The 26,575-nt window shown below is 45.9% G+C and overlaps 1 long non-coding RNA gene across 4 annotated transcripts in view; it reads right to left on the minus strand.

Moving 5' to 3' along the window:
• The window catches only part of LOC144506211 (uncharacterized), a 322,365-nt gene that overhangs the window by 199,712 nt on the left and 96,078 nt on the right, over positions 1–26,575 (minus strand). For all 4 annotated transcript variants that reach the window (XR_013499864.1, XR_013499863.1, XR_013499865.1 and 1 more), the window contains one exon: positions 4,774–4,852. This is a non-coding gene — a long non-coding RNA (uncharacterized LOC144506211). The remainder of the gene's footprint in view (positions 1–4,773; positions 4,853–26,575) is intronic.

A 26,575-nucleotide genomic window follows, 5' to 3' on the forward strand; every position in this document is an offset into this window, starting at 1 on the left:
GATCCTGCCTCCGCCCCCCCCCCCCCCCATATTCTTTTATCCCTTTCGCCCCAAGAGCTATAATCCAACTCCTTTTTCAAAACTTACAATGTTTTGGCCTCAACTGCTTTCTGTGGTAGCAAATTCCACAGGCTTCACTCTTTTCAATTCTATCTCTCTAGAAATGAACCCTGGGAAATTGTGTGCATTTGGAATGACCTTGTCAACTTGAAATTTGTTAATTTCAAAGGAGTATGTTATCCTCAGATCCCTGTTACTAAAATGCCCCACCTCCCATTTTTGAACAAAGAATAGTACAGCAAAGAAAGTTCTCCTCATCTCAGTCCTAAAATGTTTATCCCTTACCCTTAGACAATAACATCTGGTTCTGGATTCCCCCGCTATCGGGAACATCCTTCCTGCATCTACTCTGTCTATCCCTGTGAGAATTTTGTAGGTTTTGTATGAGAGTTTTGTAGGTTTCTATGAGATACAATGAAATATGAATGAATTTTAATATTTCAATTTCAGGCATTTGTGTCGGCACGGACTTGGAGGGCTGAAGGGCCTGTTCCTGTGCTGTACTGTTCTTTGTTCAAAAATGGGAGATGGGGCATTTTAGTGACAGGGATCTGAGGGTAACATACTCCTTTGGAATTAACAAATTTCAAGTTGACAAGGTCATTCCAAATGCACACAAAGTCCCAGGGTTCATTTCTAGAGGGATAGAATTGAAAAGCAGGGAAGTTATGTTAAACTTGAATTGAACTTTGGTTGAATGATGCTTGGAGTACCGTGAACAGCTCAGGTCAAAAAAGGATATAGAGGCACTGCAGAGGGACAAAAATGGTTTGCAAGAATGGTAACAGAACTGAGAGGTTATATGTGTCAGATTCAATGGGTAGAGACGTTTTCTCCCAAAAAGAGAAGCTGAGAGGTGACATGATGGACAAGTGCTTAAAGTAGTGAAGGGGCTGAATAGGGTGGGTGCGGGGAAGATATTTCAGTTTGTGGGGGCGGTCCAAAGTTAGGGGTTGTAAATATTAGATAGTCCCTATTAAACACAAGAGGGAAATCAGAAAAATCTTCTTTACTCAGTGAGTGGTTGGAATGGGGAACTCGCGACCACATGAAGCGGTCAAAGCTTAGATGCCTTCAAAGGAAAGCTACATAAGGTCAAGTGGGAGAAAGGAACAGAAGGATATGCTGATTTTGATTTGCTGATTTGATTTATTATTGTCACACGTATTAATATGCAGTGAAAAGCATTGTTTCTTGCGCACTATACAGACAAAGCATACCATTCATAGAGAAGGAAAGGAGAGGATGCAGAATGTATTGTTACAGTTATAGCTGGGGTGTAGAGAAAGATCAACTTAATGCAAGGTAGGTCCATTCTGACAGAGCAGGGAAGAAGCTGTTCTTGAGTCGGTTGGTACTTGACCTCAGACTTTTGTATCTTTTTCCCAACAGAAGAAGGTGGAAGAGAGAATGTCCGGGGTGTGTGAGGTCCTTGATTATGCTGGCTGCTTTGCCGAGGCAGAGGGAAGTGTAGATGGAGTCAATGGATGGGAGGCTGGCTGATAAAATGAGATTAGATGAGGTAAGTTGGGAGGAAGCTTGTGTGAAATTTGAACACCACCATGGCCGATTAGACCAAGTTTCTGGAAAAGAAAACCTGCATCATTGCATAAAGCCACAAGGGCTCCCTTCAGATATCCCCTCAAGTGTTGCCAGGGCAACAGTTTTACTTTTATTGTTAATTAGTGGAAGCGGGCAAACACAGTCAGCACTAGCATTTACAGAGCAGTCCCTTGTTGGCCTGGGAAGATTGCAAGTGGGGGATTGTAGACCTTCCTACAATCGAGACCAATGACTTGAGTGAGGAGAGTCAGTGTAGCAAGTCATGGAAGATAGAAGATAAAAAGCAAAATGCTGCGGATGCTGGATGAGAAACAGAAATAAAAACAGAAAATGCTGGAAAATCCCAGCAGGTCTGACAGCATCTGTGGAGAGAGAATAGAGCCAACGTTTCGAGTCAGGATGACCCTTCGTCAGAGCTGAAGACAAGGAAAATAGGACAATATTTATATTGTGAGGGTGAGGAGGGTGTGAGGGGGCAGTAATTGATAGGGATGGGATTGACAAAAGGCAAAGGAAGTGTAAATGGCAATGATAAAGGCTGAGAATGGTGCTAAGAGCATCCATTAAGAGATTGGAATGTTTAAAGTTTAAAAGTTTAATTATCAGTGTTACAAGTAGGCTTACATTAACACTGCAATGAAGTTGCTGTGAAAATCCCCTAGTCGCCACACTCCGGCACCTGTTCGGGTACACTGAGGGAGAATTTAGCATGGCCAATGCACCTAACCAGCATGTCTTTCAGACTGTGGGAGGAAACCGGAGCACCCGGAGGAAACCCACGCAGACACAGGGCGAACGTACAGACTCCGCATAGACAGTGACCCAAGCCAGGAATCGAACCCGGGTCCCTGGCGCTGTGAGGCAGCTGCGCTAACCACTGTTTCACCATGCCGCCTCAACCCCCCACTCTCATAGTATAAATCCTGTCCGATTTTCTTTGTCTGCAACTCTGACGAAGGGTCATCCAGACTCGAAACGTTGGCTCTATTCTCTCTGTCAGACCTGCTGAGATTTGCCAGCATTTTCAGTTGCTGTGATGGAAGATATAAGGCTGAGATGTGATCTGAATGAATCAGAGAAGATTCTGAGAGGGCGTGACAGGCTGAGAGCTTGTCTCCCCTGGCTCACGAGTCTAGACCTCTAGAACTAGAGGTCAGAATCTCAGAAATTTCTGTTTTCGAAGTGTTGTGAATCCTTTGCCACAACAACTTGCACTTATATAGCACCTGTAACATAGCAAGACATCATAAGCTGCTGAACAAGCACAATGTAAATGAAAAGATTGTGACACCTGAGCCATAGAAGGAGATACAAGACCAGGTGGCCAAAAGCTTGGTCAAAGATTTTTGAGGAATATCGTAACAGATGAGAGAAGACAGATTTAAAGCAAATTACTGTGGATGCTGGAATCTGAAACCAATAGAGAAAATGCTGGAAAATCTCAGCAGGCCTGTAAGGAGCATCTGTAAGGAGAGAAAAGAGCTGACGTTTCAAGTCCAGATGACCCTTTGTCAAAGATAAAAGGCTTGAAAGTGGGAGATATTCGAGTCCAGGGCATCTGGATTGGAAACATCAGCTCTTTTCTCTCCTTACAGATGCTGCCAGACCTGCTGAGATTTCCCAGCTTTTTCTCTTTTGTTTAGAAGACGGAGATGTTTAAGGGGGGAATCTCTGAGCCTAGGCTGCAGCACAACCACCAATAGTGGAGCAATGGAAACTTGGAATGCAGAAGACACCAGAATTAGAGGAGCACAGGGCTCTCGGAGATTTGTGGAGCTGGAAGAGATTCCAGAGATAGGGAGGGGTGGAGGCCTTGATTTGGTAACAAGGATGAGAATCTCAAAACTAGGTGTTGTCAGACAAGAAGGGAACGTAGGTTGGTAGTCATGCCCTTAGCCCCAGTGGGCTGTGGGTGGTAGGCCATTGAGTATGTTCAAGGCTTATTTTGACAGAGCGGCGGCACAGTGGTTAGCACCGCTGCCTCACTGTGCCAGAGACCTGGGTTCAGTCCGGCCTCAGGTCACCGTCTGTGTGGAGTTTGCACTTTCTCCCTGTGTCTGGATGTAGAGAGGATGTTTCCACTAGTCGGAAAAACTTGAACCAGAGGGCACAACCTCAGGCTAAAGGGACGATCCTTTAAAACAGAGATGAGGAGGAATTTCTTCAGCCAGTGAGTGATGAATCTGTGGAAATCTTTGCCGCAGAAGGCTGTGGCGGTCAGGTCATTGAATGTCTTTGAGACAGAGACAGATAAGTTCTTGATAAATAAGGGGATCAGGGGTTATGGGGAAAAGGCAGGAGAATGGGGATGAGAAAAATATCAGCCATGATCGAATGGCAGAGCAGACCCGATGGGCCGAATTGCTTAATTCTGCTCATATGTCTTATGGTCTTATGGTCTTATGCTCTGCAAGGGTTTCCTCCGGTTGCTCTGGTTTCCTCCCACAGTCCAAAGATGTGCGGTTTAGGTGGCTTGGCCATGATAAATTGACCCTAGTGTCAGGAGATTAGCAGGGTAAATACGAGGGGTTGCGGGAATAGGGCCTGGGTGGGATTGTGGTTGGTGCAGACTCAATGGGCCAAATGGCCTCCTTCTGCACTGTAGGGATTCTATGAATAAGGCAATCAAGGTGCAGGAACAGAGCGGGTAAAGTGTACAAAGTATTAAACAGCATTACAGGTTCGAGGGGACATATGCACCGGAATTCTCGCATCCCATGAATTCTAGGGAGCCGGGGGTGGGGAAGGGGCGGGGGGGGGGGGGGGGGGGACCATGTAAAGGTCTAGTGAAGTCGGGCAGGGATCTCCGGTTTTCAGGCGAGCGCAGCCGGAGAATCCCACCCATGGTCTGCTCCTGCTCTGATTTCTTATCTCTTCAATTGAAGGCCTTACCAGTCGAGCACAATAGGATTGCTCTAACTGGCCTCGGTATCTGCGAGTTAAGAAGAGAGGGGCAAACACTTGCACGAAATGAAAAATGGCATCTGACAAGGTCAAAGGTGATCAGCTCCTGGGGGATAAAACAGCCTTTTGGCTCGGCGGATGGGAAAGCTGATTATAATCATTCAGTTCAGTCATGGTCTCTCTCTCTCTCTCTCTCTCTGTACTTCTCACCTCAGGAGGTGAGGAATTCGCAAACCGTTCCCATACCTGGTTTCCAACAGAAAGCCGATTGCACAGCCTTAGCCCCGAATCCTCTCCACGATTTACCGAGTCCCCAGTATCTGCCCTGAAACATGAGCAGGAGAGGGAAAAACAAATGTCACTCACTTCTCGCAAACTCTTCAACATGGAAGGGGTGAGGAGCAGAGGTGGAGGGTGCAAGTCATCAAACTGTACAATACAGAGAGAGATCATTCCACTGAGGGAACTACCCAATCAGTCACAGCCTTTTACCCCCATACTGCTTTTTCAGGATATATCATAGAATCATAGAATCCCTACAGTACAGAAGGAGGCCATTTGGCCCATTGAGTTTGTACCGACTACAATCCCACCCTGGCCCTATTCCCGTAGCCCCACATATTTACCCTGCTAAACCCCCTGACACTAAGGGTCAATTCAGCATAGCCAATCAACCTAACCCACACATCTTTCGGACTGCGGGAGGAAACCGGAGCACCCGGAGGAAACCCACACAGACACGGGGAGGAAGTGCAGACTCCACACAGACAGTGACCGGAGGCCGGAATTGAACCTGGGTCCCCTGGCGCTGCGAGGCAGCAGTGCTAACCACTGTGCCACCGTGCTGCCCTCATATATCTGGTAACCCTTTGGAAAGTTGATGCGGAATCTGCTTCCCACTGCCCTTTTGAACAGAAACTCCCAGATTGCAACAACTTGCTGTGTAAAAATTTTTTTTAAAATCTCCCCTCATTTCCCCAAATGAGGAAATAAACATCTGTTGAAGGCTTTTTTGGCTGCGGTTGGTGAGCATATGGCTTATTGAAGGGGAGCTCAGGAGATCGAAGGAGCTGAAAGAACATAAATAAACTTTAGGCAGCTGTGTGTAAAGATGAGACAGGACTCTATAGAAAGGGCTGCATTCTGTTAGCATTGTGCAATCCTGTTGGATTGTGTCAAGGTCTCATTGCCTTCTCCAACCCCCCCCCCCCCCCCTCAACACCCCCGCTCACTCCTCCACCCCCTCTGCTTTTTTTCTCCCTTCTTCCGTCTGTCAGTCTGGTTGCTGGCTTGGCAGAGACTTAAGCCAACACAGAGTTATTGCGAACAGAGGGTTGTATTCATGAGCGGATCAAGTTTATGTGAGAAACTGCACCACCCCTGCCCTCAATCTCCATATGAATCGTTAATAAAATGGCAACGGCGGAGAGGGAGGGAGAGAGGGAGAGAGAGGGAAAGAGAGAGAGAGAAAGGAGCACATGACCGTATCAGCGGGGAAGTCATGCGGAGTAACCCAGACTTCACACAAAAAGGAATGAGGGAGGGAGAGAGAGAGAGAGAGGTGGGAGGGAGTGGGGGGAGATAAAAAGAATGTGCTTTATCTGGGCTGCGTGGGAATCCTGATGGGCTGCCCCTCTCAATCGCAGCCAATCAGACACTCGCCACTCCGGTTGCTTCTGTCAGTCTTGCGGGTAAACCAGGCTACAAGGCCAGTCCGTGCTGGACCATCAGCCAACCTCCTCCCTGGCAATCTTATTTTTTAATTTATTTATTAGTGTCACAAGTAGGCTTACATTAACATTGCAATGAAGTAACTATGAGAATCCCCTAGTTGCCATATTCCGGCACCTGTTCGTGTGCACTGAGGGAGAATTTAGCATGGCCAATCCACCTAACCAGCATGTCTTTCACACTGTGGGAGGAAACCAGAGCACCCGGAGGAAACCCATGCAGACACAGGAGGGATGTGCAGACTCCGCACAGACAGTGACCCAAGCTGTCACTCTGTTCCCTCTTTCCCTCCCTCTCTCTCCCTCTCTCTTTCTCTCTGTCTCTCACTCCCGGCGCTCCTGTACAAATCCCTTAAGTTAATGGTGGAGAAAATTCACCCCAGCATTGCAGAACAATTGTGACCACTCATGATGGCTTCACAAGACAAGGGAAAGACCTCTTACCATCCATTCATGCACCTTCCACCGCCACCGCCGCCCACCACCCGCCCTCGTCCCCCCACCGCCCGCTTTCCCCTCTCTCCACACCTGGATCATTTCCAATGCTTTCTCATTGAATTCTGCTTATTAAGAAAGGTGAAAAAATAGGAAAATTTGTATTTATATAGAACCAGATTTCTCGAAGAGGTGCAGAGGAGATTCACCAGGATGCTGCCTGGGATGGAACATTTAAGTTATAAAGAGAGGTTGGATAGGCTTGGATTGCTTTCGTTGGAGCAGAGAAGACTGAGGGGTGACCTGATTGAGGTGCACAAGATTATGAGGGGCATGGACAGGGTGGATAGGGAGCAGCTGTTCCCCTTAGTTGAAGGGTCAGTTACGAGGGTGTGGTGAACCATCGTTGGTTCCCACTGGATAGTACTGAGCCAGGGGCTGGCCAGTACTACGAGGATGTACATATGTTACTGTTGGGTTGTGCTATTGTTGCTGTTGGGGTTAGGGTGGGGTTGTTACACCTTTGTACTGTAGTGTTGTGGCACATCCCAGTCGGGCTCCGCCTCCTGGGAGAGGTATAAGAGTCCCTGCTCTGGCCGGGACCCCTACAGTCTGGGATAGTGTATATAAGTTCTGGCAGCTTCATTACAGTAAATAAAAGCCTTTCATTTACCGAGCTTCAGGCCTCGTGTTTGAGTAGTGCATCAGAGGGGACACAGAAGTGAGGGGTGGGAGGTTTAGGGAGGATTTGAGGGAAAATTTTTTTACCCAGAGGATGGTGATGGTCTGGAATGCACTGCCTGGGAGGGTGGTGGAGGCGGGATGCCTCACATCCTTTAAAAAGTACATAGATGAGTACTTGGCACGCAATAACATTCAGGGCTATGGGCCAAGTGCTGGCAAGTGGGATTAGGTGGGCAGGTCAGGACCTTTCATGCTTCGGACATTTTGAGATTCTGAATATTCTTTCTTTCTTTTTGATTTGATTTGATTTGATTTATTATTGTCACATGTACAGTGAAAAGTATTGTTTCTTGCGCACTATACAGACAAAGCATACCGTACATAGAGAAGGAAAGGAGAGAGTGCAGAATGTAGTGTTACAGTCATAGCTAGGGTGTAGAGAAAGATCAACTTAATATGAGGTAGGTCTATTCAAAAGTCTGATGGCAGCAGGGAAGAAGCTGTTCTTGAGTTGGTTGGTACATAACTTTAGTATCTTTTTCCCACTGGAAAAAGGTGGAAGAGAGAATATCCGGGGTGTGTGGGGTCCTTAATTATGCTGGCTGCTTTTCCGAGGCAGTGGGAAGTATAGACAGAGTCAATGGATGGGAGGCTGGTTTGAGTGATGGACTGGGCTACGTTCATGACCCTTTGTATTTTCTTGTAGTTTCAATCTATCATACTATAAAGGCACCTTGTGCATAGAAAAATTCTAAATGTAAAAATACAATCTTAAAGGTTCCCTCCACATTTTAGCCACACCAAAGATTTGAATATATCTCTCTCTCTTGACTCTTCCGCACCTTGATTTGATTTGATTTATTATTGTCACATATATTAGTATACAGTGAAAAGTATTGTTTCTTGTTGGTGCAAAGGGTCAGACTTTTATCTGTTTCTGTTGCTAATTATTCCTGGAACAGGTCACGAGTCTTTCAGGAGGGGTTTATAGCTTGACGGGCACTACACTGCATCGAGCATGGTCACACTAACACAGACAGACTAAGGGGTAATTTAGTAGAACCAATCCTGCACACCTTTGGATGGTGGGAAGAAACCTGAGCACCTGGCGAAAACCCATGCAGACGCGGGGAGAACATGCAAACTCCAGCCTGGAATTGCACCCAGATCCCTGGCACTGTGAGGCTGCAGTGCTAACCACTGCGCCACCAGGCTGCTCCATTTTAACATGTAAACTATCTGAACTTTACATGATTTTAAACACCTCCAACAAATCTTCTCTTAGCCTTTTCTTCCCTAAGGGAAACAATCCCAGCTTCTCCGGCCTATCCTGGTAATGGTAACCCCATATCCCTGGTAAATCTCTACAATACATATTCCAAAATCTTTGCACCCTTCAGCTGCCTCGACTCCTGCAGAGGAAGAAGGTCAGGCCACTGAGACTGAGGGGTGACCTGATAGAAGTTTACAAAATTATGAGAGGCATGGATAGTTGGAGTCTTTTTCCCAGGATAGAAATGTCAATTACTAGGGGACATAGGTTTAAGGTAAAAGGAGGAGAGTTTAAAGGAGATTTGAGAGGCAGGTTTTTTACACAGAGGGATGAGAAAGGGATGGGGGAGTTGCACTACTGGTGAAGGAGAATATCACAGCTGTACTGCGGGAGGACACCTCGGAGGGCTCAAACAGTGAGGTAATATGGGTAGAGCTCAGGAATAGGAAGGGTGTAGTCACAATGTTGGGGGTTTACTATAGACCTCCCAACAGCCAGCGGGAGATTGAGGAACAGATATGTAAGCAGATTTTGGCAAGATGTAAAAGGAACAGGGCTGTTGTGGTGGGAGATTTTAACTTCCCCTATATTGACTGGGACTCACTTAGTGCTTGGTCATGAATGGGGCAAAATTTGTAAGAAGCATCCAGGCAGGCTTCTTGAAGCAGTATGTAGATAGACCAATTAGGGAAGGGGCTGTACAGGACCAGGTATTGGGGAATGAGCCCGGTCAGGTGGTCAACCTTCAGTTGGGGGGCAGTTTGGGAACAGTGACCACAATTCAGTAAGCTTTAAGGTACTGATGGATAAAGATAAGTGTAGTCATCAAATGAAGGTGCTAAATTGGGGAAAGGCTAATTACAACAATATTAGGCAGGAACTGAAGAATATAGATTGAGGGCAGATGGTTGAGGGCAAATCAACATTTGGCATGTGGGAAGCTTTCAAATGTAAGTAAATAGGAATTCAGGACCAGCACATTCCTGTAAGGATGAAGGATAAGTATGGCAAGTTTCAGGAACTTTGGATAACAAGAGATATCGTGTGCCCAGTCAAAGAGAAAAAGGAAACATTTGTCAAGGCTAGGAGGCTGGTTACACATGAAGCAAGTGTGGAATACAAGGAAAGTAGAAAGAAACTTAACCAAGGAATAAGAAAGGCTAAAAGGGGTCAGGAAAAGTCATTGGCTTTTTACACATATATAAGGGAGAGGGTTGGCCCACTCAAGGACAGGTGAGGGAATCTATATGTGGAGCATAGGGGAAATAGGCGAGTTATTAAATGAGTACTTTGTGTCAGTATTCACCAAAGAGAAGGACTTGGTGGATGATGAGTCTGGGAAAGGGTGTGTGTAGATAGTTTGAGTCATATTGAGATCAAAAAGGAGGAGGTATTGGGGTTCTTGAGAAATATTAAGGTAGACAAGCCCCCAGGATCTGATGGGATATACCCCAGATTACTGAGAGAGGCAAGGGAGGAAATTGCTGGGGCCTTGAGGGAAATCTTTGTATCCTCACTGGCTACAGGGGAGGTCCGAGAGGATTGGAGAATAGCCAATGTTGTTCCTTTGTTTAAGAAGGGTAGCAAGGATAATCCAGGTAATTACAGGCCGGTGAGCCTTACATCAGTGGCAGGGAAATTATTGGAGAGGATTCTTCGAGAAGAATATACTCCCACTTGGAAATAAGTGGATGTATTAACGAGGCAACATGGCTTGTGAAGGGGAGGTCGTGTCTCACTAACTTGATTGAGTTTTTCGAGGAAGTGACAAAGATGATTGATGAGGGGAGGGCAATGGATGTTGTCTACATTGACTTCAGTAAGGCCTTTTATAAGGTCCCTCATGGCAGACTAGTGCAGAAGGTGAAGTCGCATGGGATCAGAGGTGAGCTGGCAAGGTGGATACAGAACTGGCTCGGTCAAAGAAAACAGAGGGTAGCAGTGGAAGGGTGCGTTTCTGAATGGAGGGCTGTGACAAGTGGTGTTCCTCAGGGATCAGTGGTGGGACCTTTGTTGTTTGTAATATATATAAATGATTTGGAGGAAAATGTAACTGGTTTGACTAGTAAGTTTGCGGATGACACAAAGGTTGGTGGATTTGCGGATAGCGATGAAGACCGTCAGAGGATACAGCAGGATATAGATCAGTTGGAGACTTGGGCAGAGAGGTGGGAGTTGGAGTTTAATCCAGACAAATGTGAGGTAATGCATTTTGGAAGATCTAATACAGACCATAAGACCATAAGACATAGGAGCAGAATTAGGCCACTCGGCCCATTGGGTCTGCTCTGCCATGCAATCATGGCTGATATTTTTCTCATCCCCATTCTCCTGCCTTTTCCCCATAACCCCTGACCCCCTTATTAATCAAGAACCTATCTATCTCTGTCTTAAACACACCCAATGACCCAGCCTCCACAGCCTTCTGCGGCAAAGAGTTCCACAGATTCACCACTCTCTGGCTGAAGAAATTCCTCCTCATCTCTGTTTTAAAGGATCGTCCCTGTAGCCTGAGGTTGTGCCCTCTGGTTCTAGTTTTTCCTACTAGTGGAAACATCCTCTCCTCGTCCACTCTATCCAGGCCTCGCAGTATCCTGTAAGTTTCAATAAGGTCCCCCCTCATCCTTCTAAACTCCAATGAGTACAGACCCAGAGTCCTCAACCGTTCCTCATACGACAAGCTCTTCATTCCAGGGATCATTCTTGTGAACCTCCTCTGGACCCTTTCCAAGGCCAGCACATCCTTCCTTAGATATGGATGTTGTCTACATGGACTTCAGTAAGGCCTTTGACAAGGTCCCTCATGGCAGACTGGTACAGAAGGTGCTAGCTCACCTCTGATTCCGTGCGACTTCATCTTCTGTGTCAGTCTGCCCTGAGGGACTTTGTCAAAGGCAAGTAGGAAATGTACAGTAAATGGCAGAACCCTTAAGAGTATTGAGGGATCTGGGTGTACAGGTACACAGGTCACTGAAAAAGGCAACAAAGGTGGAGAAGGTAGTCAAGAAGGCATACAACATGCTTGCCTTTATCGGCCAGGGCATTGAGTTTAAAAATTGACAAGTCATGTTGCAGCTTTGTGGAACCTTAGTTAGGCTGCACTTGGAATATAGTGTTCAATTCTGGTCGCCACACTACCAGAAGGATGTGGAGGCTTTGGAGAGGGCACAGAAAAGATTTACCAGAATATTGCTTGGTATGGAGGGCATTGGCTATGAAGAGAGTTTGGAGAAACTTGATTTGGTCTCTGGATCGATGGAGGTTGAGGGGTGACCTGATAGAAGTCTACAAGATTATGTCTACAAGGCATGGACAGAGTGGATAGTCAGAAGCTTTTTCCCAGGGTGGAAGAGTCAATTGCTAGGGGTCGTAAGTTTAAGGTGCAAGGGGCAAGGTTTAAAGGAGCTGTACGAGGCAAATCTTTTACACAAAGGATGGTGGATGCCAGGAACTCGCTGCCGGGGGAAGTAGTGGAAGCAGATATGATAGTGGCTTTTAAGGAGCATCTGGACAAATACATGAATAGGATGGGAATAGAGGGATATGGTCCCGTGAAGAGTAGGGGGTTTTAGTTCAGTCGGGCAGCATGGTCGGTGCAGGCTTGAAGGGCCGAAGGGCCTGTTTCTGTGCTGTAATTTTCTTTGTTCTTTGTTTGTTCTTTGTAAGTGCACGGAACACGCTGCCAGGGGAGGTGGTCGAAGCGGATACAATAGAATGTTTAAGAGGCATCTTGACAGATACATTAATAGGCAGAGAATAGAGGAATACAGACCGCATAGAGGCATGATGGCACAGTGGTTAGCATGGCTGTCTCACAGTGCCAGTGATCCAGGTTTGATTTCCGGCTTGGGTCACTGTCTGTGTGGAGTTTGCACATTCTCCCCGTGTCTGCGTGGGTTTCCTCCGGGTGCTCCGGTTTCCTCCCACAGTCCAAAGATGTGCGGGTTAGGAGGACTGACCATGCTAAATTGTCCGTTAGTTGTCAGGGAGGTTAGCAGGGTAAATATGTGGGGTTACGGGGGTAGGGCCTGAGATCATTGTCGGCGCAGACACAATGGGCTGAATGGCCTTCTTCTGCACTGTAGGGATTCTATAAAAAGGTCTTTAGTGTCGAAAGGTGTCAGTGCAGGCTGACTGGGCTGCAGGGCTTGTTCCTGTGCTATACTGTTCTTTGTCTATAGGCATTAAACAATATTTGTTTATGTTAAGAGGTTTATAGGCTCCGAGATGACTTAGTGGGAAAAGGTACTAAGGAATCTGCACTAAATTAACTGATGCCAAGAGGAAGCCCATTCGTAAAGTACAATTGACCTCAGTACCAACAGAACAGAAAGAGAAAACATCGGCCAGTCTCCCACCCTGCTCAGCAATCATCTTTACAAAGTCTGGATCTTGTCTGAGAGGCTCAAGCTTGACCGTGCAGTGCCTTACAGTGAAAGAATATGCCAGCATTCACTGCATGCCCACAGGAGGAGGTCTCAGCTGGCAAGAGATCTGCTGCTTGGCAACAGACAGTGCCTTCAGGAGAGAAGCAAGGGGCAGGGATGGAAGAAATGAATGATTGAGGATGATGAAGGACAGTTCTGCATGTGTGCACATGCGTCTGTGCATGTATGTACGTGTGTATGTGTGTGTGTGTGTGTGTGTGTGTGTGTGTGTATGTATGTGTGTATCTTTGTCCATCTTTGTATGTAAGAATTTGTGTATATGCACATATTTGTGTGTGAATGTTTGGGTGCATATACTTTAATATCATTTGATTTGATTTGATTTATTATTCTCACATGTATTAGTATACAGTGAAAAGTATTGTTTCTTGCGTGCTATACAAACAAAGCATACCGTTCATAGAGAAGGAAAGGAGAGAGTGCAGAATGTAGTGTTACAGAATGTAGGCTGTAGAGAAAGATCAGCTTAATATGAGGTAGATAAAACCAAATTGCTGCGGGTGCTGGAATCTGAAACCAGAAGAGAAAATGCTGGAAAATCTCCATGTAGCTCCAGCTTTGACAAAGGGTCATCCGGACTCGAAACGTCAGCTCTTTTCTCTCCTTACAGATGCTGCCAGACCTGCTGAGATTTTCCAGCATTTTCTCTTTTGGGTAAATATGAGGTAGGTCTATTCAAAAGGCTGATGACAGCAGGGAAGAAGCTGTTCTTAAGTCAGTTGGTATGTGTCCTCAGATTTTTTTTCTATTATTCCTGATGGAAGAAGGTGGAAGAGAGAATGTCTGGGGTGCATGGGGCCCTTAATTATGCTGGCTGCTTTGTCGAGGCAGCGGGAAGTGTAGACACAATCAATGGATGGGAGGCTGATTTGAGTGATGGACTGGGCTTAGAACATAGAACATAGAACAGTACAGCGCAGAACAGGCCCTTCGGCCCACGATGTTGTGCCGAGCTTTATCCGAAACCAAGATCAAGCTATCCCACTCCCTATCATCCTGGTGTGCTCCATGTGCCTATCCAATAACCGCTTAAATGTTTCTAAAGTGTCTGACTCCACTATCACTGCAGGCAGTCCATTCCACACCCCAACCACTCTCTGCGTAAAGAACCTACCTCTGATATCCGTCCTGTATCTCCCACCACGAACCCTATAGTTATGCCCCCTTGTAATAGCTCCATCCACCCGAGGAAATAGTCTTTGAACGTTCACTCTATCTATCCCCTTCATCATTTTATACACTTCCTTCACGACTGTTTGTAGTTTCTTGCGGTCTTGGGCAGAGCAGGAGCCATACCAAGCTGTGATACAACCAGAAAGAATGCTTTCTATGGTACATCTGTCGAGGTTGGTGAGAGTCATAGCAGACATGCCAAATTTCCTTAGTCTCCTGAGGAGGTAGAAGCATTGGTGGTCTTTCCTAACTATAGTGTCAGCATGGGGGGACCAGAACAGGTTGTTGGTGATTTGGACACCTAAAAACTTGAAGCTCTCGACCATTTCTACTTTGTTCCTGTTGATGGACATGATGAGGAGATGCCGGCATTGGACTGGGGTAAACACAGTAAGAAGTTTAACAACACCAGGTTTAAGTCCAACAGGTTTATTTGGTAGCAAAAGCCACAAAAGCCACAAAAGACTTGTGTGGCTTTTGCTACCAAATAAACCTGTTGGACTTTAACCTGGTCCTGTTGATGGAGACAGGGGCATGTCCTCCACTACGCAAATACATGCAAGTTTGAGCCTGTCTGTGTTTATCTGTGAGCATGCTTCTGTATCTGCATGATATTTTGCAAACATGTTTGTTCACATTTGTATGCATGTTCTATGCATATGTGTATCAATATATATGTTGTTTTTGCCTGGTCTTTGCACATGTTTGTGCGTTTAGGATTGTGTGTGTCTGGGTGTTTGAGCGTTTGCGTGTTCTTGCTCAGGCATGTCCCCGTGTGCAAGCCCATATTTATGAGTCTATGGTGGGATGGGGTGGAGACACTGGTCACATACGAGGCAGGCGCATGGAGGGAAATGTCTTTAGCTAAAGGCCTCAAGCTTTGTGCAATCTATCACGTTATCAGCAACTCATCAGGAGGGGTTGAATTTTTACAGAACTGTAAGACCAGAATGCAAAGACAGAATGTTCTAGTCCTCTGCTGATCACACTTTGATAAAACTGTAATGTCAGGCCAGCAGACAGCCTGACCTGATCTACATCCACTCTACTTTTCCATGCATTTGAAAGAATCTCCTTTCGTACAGAGTTATCTTCCTTGTAGAAACAAAATCATCAGATTCAGTCCTGATATTTCATTTCCCATTGCTTTTTTTCCCTTTCCTACTTCTTGAAAGGTGCTGTCACCTTCTTCCAGGATGTTTCCATACATACAAACTACTCTTGAGCACTGCATCCCAGAGCTCCTTATTCGGTCGTGAATGAAGCCCAGTCCATCACACAAACCAGCCTCCCATCCGTTGACACTGTCTACAATTCCTGCTGCCTCGGAAAAGCAGCCAGGATAATTAAGGACCCACGCACCCCAGACATTCTCTCTTCCACCTTTGTCCGCCGAGAAAAAGATACAAAAGACTGAAAACGTGTACCAACTGATTCAAGAACAGCTTCTTCCCTGCTGCCATCAGACGTTTGAATGGACCTACCTTATATTAAGTTGGTCTTTCTCTACACCCTAGCTATGACTGTGACACTACATTGTGCACCCTCTCCTTTCCTTTCGCCTATGTACTCTATGAACGGTATACTTTGTCTGTATCGTGTACAAGAAACAATACTTTTCACTGTATACTCGTACATGTGACAATAATAAATCAAATCAAAAAATTGTACATCTTGCTTGACAACAGAAGCCCTACAATTCTCCGTGTCCCTTCCACTCTGTGTTGCTGTCCATTCTCAACCCCCACTTCCTTCTCATCACCATTAGTTGCTGTGTCTTGCGACACCGAGGTCGTATGTTTTGGAATATTCTCTCCTTAAATCTCCATCTCTCCCTCTGCCTTTGAGAATTTCCTTTCTCTCCAACAAGCCACTTGGTCAAGCATTTGGTCTCCAGTCCTAATATTTCCTTCTTTAGCCAGGAGTCAATATTAATCTTTTACTAACCCTTTTACTACCACATTCTGAACTGTCAAAAATGTTATCAATGGGTAGTTTTTTCAAAGATGCTGGAGGTGATGTGACATTGGCAGAGCACAGAAGAAGGCCATTCAATCCTTCAAGCTTGTTCTATCATCTACTGGTATGACTTATCTGTATCTCAACTCCATTGACCCACTCATGTTCTGTACCCCTGTCTAACACTGTTGTCCCCCTGCTCCTCGACTTCCCTCAAACCTTACCCGGACCTCTGTTGCATCTCTGTGGGGGAGAGAATCTAAATTGCCACTCGCATTTTGTAGTGTTTCCTGACATCACCCTCGCTCTAATTTTAAGCTATGCCACCGTTTCTGGACACTTCCACCAGAGAAAACAGCGTTCCCCTCTCAGCCCAATCAACTCCATTAATCATCGTAAATACATTAATTCCATCACTCCTCAATTCTCTGTACTCGGTGTCCTGGGGCTCTGCGATCCAGGAACAGCAAGATTGTGAAGGAGCTTGAACGGGTAGATACTGGGAGGTTGTTTCCCCTGGCTGGGAATCTAGAAGACGGGGGTTCCAGATGCAGGATAGGTGGTGGATCATTTCAAACTTAGATGAGGAGAAATGCCTTCACTCAAAGGATTGTGAATGAGACAACAAGACATGGAAGCAAGAGCAGGCCATTCGGCCCATCAAGTCTGCTCCACCATTCAATGAGATCACGACTGATCTGATGTGATAATCCTCAACTCCACTTTCCAGCCTAATCCCCATAACCCTCGATTCCCTTACTGATTAAAAATCTATCACAGCCTTGAACTTACTTCATGACCCAGCCTCTACAGCCCTCTGCGATAAAGAATTCTACAGATTCACCACCTACTGAGAGAAGAAATTCTTCCTCATCTCCGTCTGAAATGGGGGACCCCCTTACTTTGAGATTATGCCCTCTGGTCCCAGACTCTCCCACAAGGGGAAACAATCTCTCAGCATCCACCCTGTCTCAATGAAGTTGTCTCTCATTCTTCTAAACTCCAGAGAGTACAGACCCAACCTACTCAACCTGCCCTCATTAGAAAATTCCCTCCACAACTGGGATCAACCAAGTGAGCCTTCTCTAGACTGCCTCCAATCTTTGAAATACTTTGCCCCAGGGAGATGTAGATGCCTGAACATTGAAGATATCTAAGGCTGATATTTGGTCTCTCAGGAAATTTTGGGATGAGGGGAGCGGCAGAAAGTGGAGTTGACGTTAAAGATCAGCCATAGCGAATGACTTGATGGGCCGTAAGGCCTATTCCTGCTCTTATATTTATTCATTTTCTTGTCACAGGAAGGCTTACATTAACACTGCAATGAAGTTACTGTGAAACTCTCCTAGTTGCCACACTTCGGTGCCTATTCAGGTACACTGAGGGAGAATTTAACATGGCCAATGCACCTAACCCACACACCTTTGGACTGTGGGAAGAAACCGGAGCACCCAGAGGAAACCCACGCAGACACGGGGAGAATGTACAAACTCCACACAGACAGTGACCCAAGCCGGGAATCAAACCCGGGTCCCTGGCACTGTGAGGCAGCAGTGCTAACCACTGTGCCACCGTGCCGCCACGTTCTTTCTGACGGTCTTGTGTTTTAACATCGCTGTCGGCCTAGTCTGGAGTTGAGGCATGGTCTAAGAATCTGCCACTCTAAACCTATCCGAAAGAGCAGGTCTAAAAAGTAGGAAGGTCAGGCCGCTTCCAACAATCAGAACCTTGGTTATCGGGGGGGAGGGGAGGGGAGTGATGTTCATTGGAAGAATGTCGACAAACAGGATGTTTGAAATAACATTTTTTTCTGTGGACAAAAATAAAAGTGGTCTGGAGCTAGACGTCCCCCTTTAAGGCAGCAATGTAATATGTGGCCAGTTATCACCGCTGCTGTAAATCCCCCAGCCACCTCAATATGAAAGCAGACAGCTAATTACTTCCCCAATTTCTCCAGTGAGTGCAGCAGCCATAGGTTGGCAGTGCTGCCTATCACCACCCGTTTAAACTCTGATTACAAGGATCAGACACCTTGAAGAAGTTAATGTTCTATTTTCGAAGCCTTTGAAGGGAAGCTAAATAAACATGAGGGAGAAAGGAATAGAAAGAGGTGTTGATTGGGTGAGATGGAGAGAGGTGGTAGGAGGCTCGTGTGAAATATAAACACCGGCACAGATTAATTGGGCTGAATGACCTGTTTCTATATTAGTGTTGCCGATAAGGCAGAAGAGACCTGAGAAACACTGATTTACAGTAAAGGACGCACTTCATTTAGAATATTTGGTTCCCATTCGCAGGGTGTAGAGAAGCTTTTAAAAGCAAACTTTTGTCATCACTCAACCACAACTTCCTGATTTAGCTCAGTCTCCTCCGCGCCTGTCAGTCTTCAGAGTTCAGCGCAAGGTCTTAAGAGTCATTATTACAGTGCAGAAGGTGGCCTTTGGCCCAACATGTCCATACTAGCCCTCTGTAGAGTGGTCCAGTCAGTCCCATCCACCCGCCACATCCCTGCCCTATCCTCATTGTCCTGCAGGTTCAATTCCCTCAAGTGCCCATCCCAATTCCTTTTGAAATCATCATAGCCTCCACTCCCATCATCCTCATAGGCAGCAGATCCCAGTGCCAGGGTTTTACTGCCTCGCCCGCCCGAGGTTCGTAAGATCCCGCCCGAGGCCAATGGAGAATGCCGTTCTGCGAGCCTCGCCCTCTCCGACTCTGAGGCAGGCGAGCGGTAAAATTCTGGCCTAGGTCTTTATGACGCACTGTGTAAAAAAAAGTTCTTCCTCAAATCGAATTACACAGGCTGACTTCTCTCTGGGTGAAGAAATTTCTCCTCACCTCTGACCTAAACAGGCATCGTAAGAAGTCTAACAACACCAGGTTAAAGTCCAACAGGTTTATTTGGTAGCAAAAGCCACAAGCTTTCGGAACCTAGGTTGTTAGACTTCTTACTGTGTTTACCCCAGTCCAACGCCGGCATCTCCACATCTAAACAGGTATCCTCAGACTGTTACTCCTGGTTCCAGACACCCCCATCGGACATCGGGAACATCCTTCTTGCATCTGCCCTGTCTAGCCCTGTTAGAATGTTACAGGTTTCAATGAGACCCCCTTCAATCTTCTGAACTCCAGCAAATACAATCCTAACCAACTCCACCTCTCCTCATACAGCAGTCCTGCCATCCCAGGAATCATAGCTGGGGCATCTCTAAATCTGGATTCTTCTCTCTCAAACACCATCACTTCCAGGATCCCCCAAGGAATCCATCTTAGGCATCTGCTCTTCTTGTTTGACATGCTGCCCTCAGCAAAGCTACAGTTCTACCCCTCCACGGCTGTTCGCAAACTTTGTAATGTTTCTCAATCACAAGGATCATTTTCTTCACTCTATTAATCACCTGTCTCCGTACCTCAATCCATCTGCCACGTAAAACCTTTATCCCCTTTAGAGTTGAATACACCAATGCTCTCCGAGCTTGTCTCCTAGCTTATATTCTATATGGGCCGATATTCTTTTCAGTTGAGAAGAATGGGAGGTGCTCTCATTGAAATGTGTACAATTCTTAGAAGGATTGACAGGGTAGATGCTGAGAGGCTGTTTCATCGGAGAGTCTATAACCAGGGGACATAGTCTCAATGATAAGGGTTTGGCCATTCATGAACTGAAATGAAATAAAAAGTTTATTTATTAGTCACAAGTCGGCTTACATTAACACTGCAGTGAAGTTACTGTGAAGATCCCCTCGTTGCCACACTCCGGCGCCTGTTCGGGTACACTGAGGGAGAATTTAGCATGGCCCATCTACCTAATCTGCATGTCTTTTGGACTGTGGGAGGAAACCGGAGCACCTGGAGGAAACCCATGCAGACACGGGGAGAACATGCAAACTCCGCACAGACAGTGACCCAAGCTGGGAATTGAACCCAGGTCCCTGGCACCATGAAGCAGCAATGCTAACCACTGTGCCACCGAGGACAGTGAATCTTCGGAATTCTCTACCCAAACGAGTTGTGGATGATCAGCCACTGAGTATATTCAAGAGAGGGATCAATAGATTCTTGGACTTTAAGGCAATCAAGAGATACAACACAGGGTAGGTAAGTAGAGTTGAGGATCTTATTGAACGGTGGAGCAGGCTTGAGAGGCTGAATCCGACTCCCATGTCTCATATTTTTATCTTGCCCTCCACTCTCTGTCAGCTTCAGTTCACCTCTAACTGTACTGTCCGTATCCACTCGATCCAAACTGCACATCACGCCTGTCCTTGCTGGGGTAGAGTGATTCCCCCACACCTCAAATTCTCACTCTTGTGCTTGAATCCCTCTATGGCCACACACCTTGCCATCAACTCCGCCTCCCCACCTTATTCCCCACCCCAGCCCACCATCACCACCAATATGTTTCCCTAACTCTCCCTTAACCCCACCGCGGTAGTTATTTCTTCAACTGCTTTGATCCCACCCTCTGGAATTCCCGATCGAAAGCCCTGTCTTCTTCATCCCAATCACCCTCCCACCTTCTAAGTCTCTATTTCTGACCCACCCCCATGACGAATGCTTCATTCTTTGATCCCTCAATGAGGAGTCTTGGCATATTTCTTCTATTTTAAAGACACCATTACAAAGGCAAGTTCTTGCATGAAATGTCCCTTTAAAATTAATATTATGCAGAGTGTGTCTCTTTAAATGTGACAAGATTCTTAATGACTACAAGTGCCTGAGGAGTCATTAGCAGCAGCCACATTCCTTTCAGGCTGTCACTGTTAGTCAGTGAGAGATGTGTGAGGATGTGTTATAAAGGAGATATAGCACCTTATCACATTTCACAGAGATAAACTCTTTACATGCAATGAATTTCCAGCCAGACTGCGCACAGCCATGACATCCTATTTGACCCTGATCTGAATGTGTAATCTCACATCCTCTCCATCATCACGATCACCTACTTTCACCTCTCTGATAATGCCCATCCGCAGCCTTGCCTCATATCATCTGATGCTGGAAACCTCTAGACTCAACTTATTCCATCGCTCTGCTGCCCAGACTCCCACTTTGCACCGACCAGCAATCTGAGCCCTTGCAAAACTCTGCTGCCCAGATCTGCAGACCCATTCACCCATTCATCTCTCTGTCCATTGACCCAAACTAGCACCCAGTAATGCAACACATCAATTATACAATTCTCATTGTTCTTATCAAACTGCACCATGGCCTCATCTCACCTCCCTCCCCCTCCACTGGTTCATTTCAGAGGGTAGTTAAGAGTCAACAGCATTGCTGTGGCTCTGGAGTCATATGTAGGCCAGACCGGATAAGGACAGCAGATTTCCTTCCCTAAAGTGGCATGAATGATCCCTGGAATGAAGTGCTTGCCGTATGAGGAACGGTTGAGGACTCTGGGTCTGTATTTGTTGGAGTTTAGAAGGATGAGGGGGGATACTGCGAGACCTGGATAGAATGGATGTGGAGAGGATGTTTCCACTAGTAGGAAAAACTAGAACCAGAGGGCACAACCTCAGACTAAAGGGACAATCCTTTAAAACAGAGATGAGGAAGAATTTCTTCAGCCAGAGAGTGGTGAATCTGTGGAGCGCTTAGGCGCAGAAGGCTGTGGAGGCCAGGTCAGTGTGTGTCTTTAAGACAGAGATAGATAGGTTCTTGATTAATAAGGAAATCAGGGGTTATGGGGAAAAGGTAGGAGAATGGGAATGAGAAAAATATCAGCCAAGATTGAATGGCGGAGCAGACTCGATGGGCCAAGTGGCCTAATTCTGCTCCTATGTCTTATGGTCTTATGGCCTTAATGAACCAGATGTGCCGAATGTGTTCTTTATGCACTGTAGGGGTTCTATGGATTAACCACCCTATTCACCTGCTCTGCCGCCTTCAGGGATCTGTGAATAATTACCATACAATTCCCCCTGTTCCTCAGAGCTTAGAAGTGTTCTGCTGTTCATTAGATACTCCCCCGTCTTGTTTCTTGATACTGTACACTCACTCCTTCACTGTCACTGGGTCCAAATCCTGGAAATCGCTCCCTCACAGCACTGTGGGTGTACCTACATGATGTGGAGAGCTAATGGCATTTGCTACCAATAAACCTGTTGGACTTTAACCTGGTGTTGTTAAAACATTGGGTGTACTGGGTGTACCTACATCACATGGACTGCAGCGGGTTCAAGAAGGCAGCTCACCACCACCTTTTCAAAGGCAACTAGGGATGGATAATAATTACTGGTCTAGGCAGTGATACGAATATATTGTGAAAGAATTTTTAAAAATTGGACATAGAAACATCGAAACATAGAAACATAGAAGATAGGAGCAGGAGGAGGCCATTTGGCCCTTCGAGCCTGCTCCGCCATTCATCACGATCATGGCTGATCATCCAACTCAATAGCCTAATCCTGCTTACTCCCCATAACCTTTGATCCCATTCGCCCCAAGTGCTATATCCAGCCGCATCTTGAATACATTCAATGTTTTGGCATCAACTACTTCCTGTGGTAATGAATTCCACAGGCTCACCACACTTTGGGTGAAGAAATGTCTCCTCATCTCCGTCCTAAATGCTCTACCCCGAATCCTCAGACTGTGACCCCTGATTCTTGACACACCGACCAGCGGGAACATCCTCACTGCATCTACCCTGTCTAGAGCTGTTAGAATTTTATAAGTATCTATGAGATGCCCCCTCATTCATCTGAACTCCAGTGAAAACAATCCTAACCTAGTCAATCTCTCCTCATACATCAGTCCCGCCATCCCCGGAATCAGCCTGGTAAACCTTCGCTGCACTCCCTTGACAGCAAGAACATCCTTCCTCAGACAAGGAGACCAAAACTGCACACAATACTCTCGGTGTGGCCTCACCAAGGCCCTGTATAATTGCAACAACACATCCCTGCTCCTGTACTCAAAACCTCTCGCAATGAAGGCCAACATACCATTTGCCTTCTTTACCGCCTGCTGCACCTGCATGCTTACCTTCAGTGACTGGTGCACAAGGACGCCCAGGTCCTGCTGCACACTCACCTCTCCCAATTTACAGCCAGTCAGGTAGTAATCTGCCTTCCTGTTTTTGCTTCCAAAGTGAATAACCTCACACCAAATTATACTGCATCTGCCATTGATTAGCCCACTCACCCAACCTGTCCAGATCATTCTGAAGGATCTCTGCATCCTCGTCACAGTTCACCCTCCCACCCAACTTGGTATCATCTGCAAACTTTGAGATGTTACATTTTGTTCCCTCATCCAAATCATTAATATATATTATCAATAGCTGGGGTCCCAGCACCAATCCCTGTGGCATCCCACTAGTTACTGCCTGCCAATTTGAAAAGCACCCATTAATTCCTATTCTTTGTTTCCTCTCTGCCAACCAGTTTTCTATCCATCTCAATACACTTCCTCCAATCCCATGCGCTTTAATCTTGCACGATAATCTCTGTGCGGGGCTTTGTCCAACGTTTTCTGAAAGTCCAAATATATTACATCGACTGGCTCCCCCTTGTCAACTCTATTAGTTATACGTCATAGAGGTTTATTGCTTGGAAACAGGCCCTTTGACCCAACTTGTCCATGCTGCCCTTTTTTTAAAAAATCCCTAAACTAATCCCAATTGCCCGCATTTGGCCCATATCTCTCTATACCCATCGTACCCATGTAACTATCTAAATGCTTCTTAAAAGACAAAATTGTACCCGCCTCTACTACTACCTCTGGCAGCTTGTTCCAGACACTCACCATCCTCTGTGTGAAAAAATTGCCCCTCTGGACACTTTTGTAGCTCTCCCCTCCCACCTTAAACCTATGCCCTCTAGTTTTAGACTCCCTTACCTTTTGGAAAAGATAATGACTATCTAGCTGATCTATGCCCCTCATTATTTTATAGACCTCTATAAGATCACCTCTCAGCCTCCTACGCTCCAGAGAAAAATGTCCCAGTCTATCCAACCTCTCTTTATAACTCAATCCATCAAGTCCTGGTAGCATCCTAGTAAATTTTTTCTGCACTCTTTCTAGTTTAATAATATCCTTTCTGTAATAGGGTGACCAGAATTGCACACAGTATTCCAAGGGTGGCCTTACCAATGACTTGTACAACTTCAACAAGACTTTCCAACTCCTGTATTCAATGTTCTGGCCAATGAAACCAAGCATGCCGAATGCCTTCTTCATCACTCTGTCCACTTGTGACTCCATTTTCAAGGAGCTATGAACATGTACCCCTAGATCTCTTTGTTCTGTAACTCTCCCCAATGCCCTATTATTAACACAGTGGTTAGCACTGCTGCTTCACAGCTCCAGGGAGCTGGGTTCGATTCCCGGCTTGGGTCACTGTCTGTGTGGAGTTTGCACGTTCTCCTCCTGTCTGCGTGGGTTTCCTCCGGGTGCTCCAGTTTCCTCCCACAGTCCAAAGATGTGCGGGTTAGGTTGATTGGCCATGCTAAAATTGCCCCTTAGTGTTCTGAGGTGTGTAGGTTAGAGGGATTAGTGGGTAAAATATGTAGGGATATGGGGGTCGGGCCTGGGTGGGATTGTGGTCGGTGCAGACTCGATGGGCCAAATGGCCTCTTTCTGTACTGTAGGGTTTCTATGATTCTATGATTCTATGATTAACTGAGTAAGTCCTGCCCTTCATAGCTTCAAAGAATTCCAGCAGATTTGTCAGGCATGATTTCCCCTTCATAAATCCATGCTGACTCTGTCTAATCCTGCCACTGCTTTCTAAATGCTCCGCTATAAAGTCCTTGATAATGGATTCAAGAATTTACCCCACTACCGATGTTAAGCTTACTGGTCTATTATTCCCTGTTTTCTCTCTACCTCCCTTTTTGAATACTGAAGTGATATTAGCTACCCTCCAATCTGCAGGGACTGTTCCAGAGTCTATAGAATCCTGGAAGATGATCACCAATGCATCCACTATTTCTAGAGCCACTTCCTTGAGTTCTCTGGGATGTAGATTATCAGGCCCTGGGGATTTATCCACCTTCAATGCCATCAAATTTCTGGGCACCATTTCTCTACAAGTATTGATCTCCCTCAGTTCTTCCCTCTCACTAAATCTTGCATTTGCCAACATTTCTGGCATCTGACTTCTGTCCTCTTTTGTGAACCAAATTATGTACTCAGTTACTCGGCCGTTTCTTTGTCCCCGATTATAAATTCCCCCGTTTCTGTCTTTAGGGGACCTACATTTGTCTTCACCAACCTCTTTCTCTTTACGTATCTACAGAAACTCTTGGTCTTTATGTTCCCTGCAAGCTTAGTTTTGTACTGTATTTTCCCCTTCTTAATCAATCCCTTGGTCCTTCTTTGCTGAACTTCTCCCAATCCTCAGACCTATTATTTTTCTTGGCCAATCTGTATGCTTCTTCCTTGGATCGGACACTCTCTAATTTCCTTTGTAACCCATGGATTGGTCCTCTTACCCATTTTGCTTTTGTGTCAGACAGGAATAAACAGTTCCTGCAGTTCCCCCATGCGTTCCTTGAATGTTTGCCATTGCCTATCCACTGTCATCCCTTTAAGTAATTTTCCCCTAATCTATCAAGGCCAACTCACGTCTCATATCCTCATAGTTTCCTTTATTAAGATTCAGCATCCTAGTCTCCGAATCAACTACTTCACTCTCCATCTTGATAAAAAATTATTTCATGTTATGGTCGCTCATCCCCAAGGGGTCTCATACAGCTAGATTAGCAATGATTCCCTTCTCATTACACAGTACCCAGTCTAAGATGACCTGCTCTCTAGTTGGTTCCTCCATATATTGCTCAAGAAAACCATCCCGTATACACTCCAAGAATTCCTCCTCTATGGCATTGTGGCTAATTTGATTTGCCCAATCTATGTGCAGATTAAAATCACCCATGGTCACAGATATTCCCTTATCACATGCATCTCTAATTTTGTTTTTAATGCCATTCCCAACATCACCACTGCAGTTTGGGGGTCTATATATGACATCCACTAATGTTTTTTGCCCCTTGGTATTTCTCAACTCTACCCATATAGACTCCACGTTGTCTGAGCTAATATCCTTTCTCACTATTGGTTAATTTCCCCTTTAACCAGCAGTGCCACTCCACCACCTTTTCCTTTATGCCTGTCCTCCCTAAATATTGAATACCCTGGGACTTTCAATTCCCACCCCTGGTCACCCTGCAGCCAAGTCTCCTTAATCCCAATTATATCGTACCCGTTTATACCTATCTGCGGGATTAGTTCATCGGCTTTATCGCAAACGCTGCACTCATTAAGGCACAGAGCCTTTAAGCTTGTCTTTTTAACATTGTTTGTCTCGCTCCCAATATTTTTCTCTAAAGCCCCCCAGT

The sequence above is a fragment of the Mustelus asterias genome, chromosome 17, assembly GCF_964213995.1.
Source record: "Mustelus asterias chromosome 17, sMusAst1.hap1.1, whole genome shotgun sequence".
NCBI lineage: Eukaryota > Metazoa > Chordata > Chondrichthyes > Carcharhiniformes > Triakidae > Mustelus > Mustelus asterias.